The following is a 6,039-nucleotide window of genomic DNA, read 5'->3' as shown; positions in this document are numbered from 1 at the left end:
CATCAAATATAGCACTCTCAAAAAGACATTACTTTTTCTTCATTTTATAAACCAAATCAAATTTCATCTCTATTCAATAACTAGGTAACAAATATCTTCTAGGGGCCAGGTACCTTTTGGGAGTCTGGGCTACAAAGAATCAGACAAGACTCCTGACCTCAAAATATCTGTCTCTAACAGAAGCATTGATGGGTTATTAGAATCACATCCCTGACTTAGATGTTCCTAAAGCCCTGTTCTAAGCCTGGAACCCGGTGGTCAAAAGCTACAGTCCCCATTGCAGTTGGCTAGCTGCATAGCAGTTCATCTGGGAACTTCACTTTGTGTATCAATTGCAGGGGACTACTCAGGGGTCATTTTGACATCCTTATCCATCCTGCTTCCCTTTACAGGTCTGTTTGTACCTAAACTGTCCTAGACACATGGTTACTTTTTCATCTTAGGTAGATTCCACCTGCAATCTTAGGCTATTTTTCATAACTTTTTTTTTTAATTGTAGTAAAATAGATATAACATAAAAGTTACCATTTTAACCATTCTTAAGTATATAGTTCAGTGGCATTAAGTACTTTCACCTTGTTGTGTGACCACCACCCGTTTCTATCTTCAGACATTTTCCGTTATCCTAGACTGAAGCTCTATACCCATCAAACAGTAACTCCTCATTCATTACCTGTCCCTTCAGCTCCTAGGCAACCACCATTCTGTTTTCTCTCTCTGTGAATTTGACTCTTCTAGGTACTTCATTGGCATGGAATCATACAATATTTATCCTTTGGTGTCCAGCTTATTTCACTAAGCATAATGTTTTCAAGGTGCATCAGGTATCAGAATTTCTTTTTTAAGGCTGAAAAATATTCTGGTACATGTATATACCATAGTTTGTTTATCCATTCACCCATCATTTTTCATAGCTCTTAAAGATGATTGCCCTTCATTCCCCTTTGCTGCAACTAAAACTGTTTTTCCTAACCTCAATAGTAATAAATATGAGAAATTTGGTAAATAATCAATTAAAAACAAGTACACTGACTCTTACAGCCTTATGCCATAATTTGCCAATGGCAATGAATAAGAGACATCTTGTGAGAGCATCTATAAAAGCATTTTATTTGACTGGATCACTAGATGAAACGTGGTTTAGGGCTTGCCTAGTGGCTCAGATGGTAAAGAATCTGCCTGCCAATGCAGGAGACCTGGGTTCAATCCCTGAACTGGGAAAATCCCCTAGAGCAGGAAATGGCAACCCACTCTTTCCTGAAGAATCCCATGGACAGAGGAACCTGGTAGGCTACAGTCTATGGGGGTGCAAAGAATCGGACATGACTGAGCAACTAACACTAAAGTGCACTAAGTGGTTTATATAGAGTAGTTTGTACTTTCCAAAAATCTGAACCAGGGATACATTAAGCAGATCTAATAGGTGACTAGCCACCTCCTTTTTCAGTGACCCATTTTTCCCAGCTTGGCACCTATGAGAGTTCTTAATGTCTTAACAGTGTCTAAACCACCTGTAGGGGAGGAACTTAAAAACTGTTGCATAACGGCTCAACACAAATCACTGAATTATTTCCCATTGGAACTATTGTATTTTTTTTTTTATTATTCATTTATTTTGTTGGCCACCTGCCCCACTATTGTATTTTTTAAGCCTTCCCACTAATTGTGGAATGAAGAGTTTTGTCTTGACTTGCGGGAATTTGAAGCATCAATATAGATAATCTGGGGTTTAGGAGGAGTGGGTTGACGTGATTCATTGCAGCCTCCTCTATTGAATCCTGTTCCACTGGATAATTCCTGAACTCCATTACCTAGATTTTGAACTCTGAATTCCCCTCTATTTCTGTATTTCCTTATATTTCTCCTGAATCTTCTTTCTTGTCATCACAACCTCTAGTTTCTGGGTCCCCGAGTCTATTCTAATTAGTCATTAACTTGCTCCTGGGTTGCTTGCTTAACTGTTTCAAATATATTATACTTGCTTAGCTTGCTTTCGTAACCTCTCCACTCTACCTGCCCCAGGAATTCACATACTTGGCTTACCTCAATTATGCTTCTTTACCGCTGTTACCACAGAAGTTCAAGTGGTCTAACAAGTTAACGGAGTCCACTAAGAAACTTCTTTGCTTAGTCGCTCCCAGGAGTCCACTGCTGCTCAGCAATCCTTTTATTGTTTTCCTAATGGACCCTCTACTGAACTCACAATAGCTATTTCTCTTCCACTCTTCTAAAGTTCTGTACCCCACCACTGCTATATCACTTTCAGAAAAGAACCTTCAAAAGATTGGTTAAAATGACAGACACTAAAGTCATTATAGCTTGAGTTTTTATCCCAGCTCTTCCACTTCTCCCTTGACAACCTCAGTCACTCTGATCAGCTTCCTCATCTATAAAAATAGTGATCATAGTACCTACCTATAGGCTGTTGAGAGTTTTATACATGTGAGTTGAGAGTTAATATATGTGTGAAGAGTTAATATATGTGTTGAGAGTTAATATGTGTGTGAAGTGCTTGGACCTGGGCATAGCATATAGTATTCTATGTATGACAGGTATTACTGTTACAACCTTGTTTAGATATTCAAAGCCAGTAGACACTCTTTTCTCTCTTCCCCCAAAGAGGAAGTGTATTACATCTCCTTTTGGGGCCAACACTGCTTATATTCTTGATCTCATCTCTTTTGCTCCCTGAACTCTAAGTAACTGAATGATTACTGAGTGCCAAAGACATTACACATTGTGTGAGCATGAGAATACAACAGTGAAAAAAAAAACACAAAATCCCTCACCTTCATGGACCTTACATTCTAGTAAAGAGAGGACAAATTAGTAAACGATACCATATATCAAGTGGAGGTTAAGCGCTATGGAGAAAACCAAAGCTGAGATGGTGAGTCGGTAATGAGAAGGATGGAAGTGAGGATTCTACTTCAAATGCAACGGTCAGGAAAGGCCTCACCAGGAGTTTATTAATAGAGAACTGTCTAGAAGACCAGGAAGTGAGCTGTGTATAGCTAGACAAAGACACCTGAACCACTGCAAGGCTGAGAGGTGCACTTTACTGAGACGGAAACAATTAGGAAAAGGTGGTTTTGGAGAAAAAGAGCTATTGTGTTTTTGTTCCATTTTGGATGCTAGTCGGAAATCCAAGTAGGGATCTCAAATAAACAGGTGAATGTAGTTCTCTGAGGTTCAGAGCAGAGGTCTGACTGGTAAATTTCATCTTACCTTGATGCCACGTCATCAGCATGGCATTTAAAGCCATGAGTCCACGTGAGATCACTGATGAAGTGAGCGTGGGAATAGAATGGACTGAGGGGATACTCCAGCATTCGGGCAGACTGCAGGTGGCAGGGGACCAGTACAATGAGAAGTAAACAGTGAGGTAGAAAGAGAATCAGAAGAGTGGGCTTTACAAACCATCCCAAAGTGGAGTTGTATAAAACAACCACCATTTTATTATGCTCTCAGATGGTGTGGTCAGGTATTGGGACAGGATATGGCAGGGATGGGAATGTCTAAAAGCTTAGTTGGGAAGACCCAAATGACTGAAGTGACTCAAGGCCAGAGGACTAAAATCATCTAGAGGCTCTTCACTTAAGTATGTGGTGCTCAGGCTGTGATGACTTGAAAGCTGGGATGAGCTGGGACAACTTGTGGCCTCTTCAGGTGGCTTGGACTTTGTCACAGCCAGGTGGTCTTAGGATAAATTCCTTAAATGGGGGCTCAGGATTCCAAGGATGAGTGTTCCTACTAAACAAGGCAAAAGCTGCAAGGCCTGTTTTGTTTTTGCCTTTTTTCTTTTTAACAGCTTAATAGAGATAGAGTTTAAATACCATATAATTCCCCCATTCAAAAGTTTATACTCATAGAATTTTCCAACCACCACTACAATTAATTTCACAACATTTTAATTACCCACAAAAGAAACCCTGTGTACATTTAGCCATCACCCCAAATCCCTGCCGTCTTCCCCCAACCCTGTGGAACCACCAATTTACCTTCTTTATAGTAAAAAGTGTAGATTTGCCTGTGCATGCGTGCTCAGTTGCTCAGTCGTGTCTGACGCTCTGTGATCCCATGGATGGTAGCCCACCAGACCCCTATGTCTATGGGATTCTTCAGTAATACTGGAGTGGGTTGCCATTTCTTCCTCCACCAGATCGTCCTCGCATCTGTCACATCTCCTGCATTGTCAGATGCATTCTTTACCACTGCACCAGCCTGTTCTGGACATTAAATAGAATGTAATTACATGTAGAATCACAAATGAAATCACACACAACTTGTGGCCTTTTGTAACTGGCCACAAAACAATACTTAGCATAATGTTGTAAGGTTCATCCATGTTAAAGAATAAATCAGCATTTTATTTTTTTTTATTGCAAATAATATCCCATTGTATAGCTGTAACACATTGCGTTTATCCAGTCATCAGTTGATGGACATTTAGATTTTTTCACTTTTCGGCTATTATGAAAAATGCTGCTACGAACATTGGCTACAAGTTTTTATGTGAACATATGTTTTCATTTCTCTTGGGTATATGCCTACAAGTGGAAGTGTGGCTCATATCACAACTCTATGTTCAACAATTTGAGGAACTTCCCAACTGTTTTCAGAGCATCTCTACCCTTTTACATCCTCAACAGCAATGAATAGGGTTCCAGTTTTCTCACATCCTTGTCAACACTTGTTATTACATTTTTATTATTGCCATCCTAGTGGGTGTGAAGTGACATCAAAATTTTTAATTGGGTAAAAAATATATATATAAAACATAAAATTTACCATCCTAACCCTTTAAAAATGTATAGTTTAGCAGTGTTAATACATCACACTGTTGCACAACAGATCTCCAGAACTTCCATTTTGCAAAACTGAAACTCTGCACCCTTTAAATAACAACTCCCTATTTCCCTCTCATGCCAGTCTCTGGCAACTACCATTCTACAGCATAACTCTGGTTTTAATTTGCACTTGCCTAATGGCTGATGTTAAGCATCTTTTCATGTGCTTATTAGCCATTTGTGCCTTTATTCAGACTTATGACCCATTTTAAAATTGAATTGACTTTTTGTTCTTGACTTGTAAGGGTCTATACTCTAAACACAAGTCCTTTATCAGATATATGATTTACAAATATGTGCTCCCGTTCTTTGAGGAGGATCTCTTTTCATTTTCTTTGTGGTGCTCTTTGAAGCATGAAAGTTCTTAATATTAATGAGGTTCAACTTAGCTGTTTTTTCTTTTGCTACTGTTTTGTTGTCACATCTAAGAAAGTTTTGCCTAACTCAAGGTCACAAAGGTTTAATCCTATTTCTTTTTAAGTTTTATCATCTAGGTCAATAATCAATTTTGAGTTAAATTTTGTGTATGATATGATTCAACTTCATTTGCACATGGAAATCCTCAACAAAATATTAGCAAACCAAATTCAACAATAATGAAGAGAATCATACATTGTGATCAAGTGGAATATTTCCAGGGGGGTGAAAGATGCTTCAACATATGCAAATTTATCAGTGTGATACACCACATTAACCAAAGGATAAAATTCAGATTATAAAATCTTCAAAGTACTGAAGAATCACTGCAGTAATTTTAAACAGAGCAATACGGTCAGATACGCATTTAAGAAATGTCAGTATTAGAAGTGCTTTGAATGTAGCGATCTACAAAGTGGAACGTGGGGAAAAGATTGGAATTCATGTTTATTTTTATCTGCATAAGAAATTAAATTTTACTAAACTTGGATTAGCTGCAGAACATGTCAATTACTTATGAATAAATATATAAACTTGTAGGATACTTTAGAGTTTGAAATGGGAGAAGACTAACAATGGGAAAATCAGGATTGAGATACTATTACAGTAATCCAGTTGAGAAACAGCAAGATCCTAAGGACTTGATCAATTTGGATCATGGAGATGGGAGGTCTAGTTCAGTTCAGTTCAATTCTGTTTCTCAGTCATGTCCAACTCTTGGCAGTCCCATGGACTGCAGCATACCAGGCTTCCCTGTCCATCACCAACTCCC

Source organism: Cervus elaphus, chromosome 12, assembly GCF_910594005.1.
Source record: "Cervus elaphus chromosome 12, mCerEla1.1, whole genome shotgun sequence".
In the NCBI taxonomy this organism is placed as follows: Eukaryota; Metazoa; Chordata; class Mammalia; order Artiodactyla; family Cervidae; genus Cervus; species Cervus elaphus.
The sequence above is the reverse complement of the archived record's forward strand: the minus strand, read 5'-3'. Positions refer to the sequence as shown.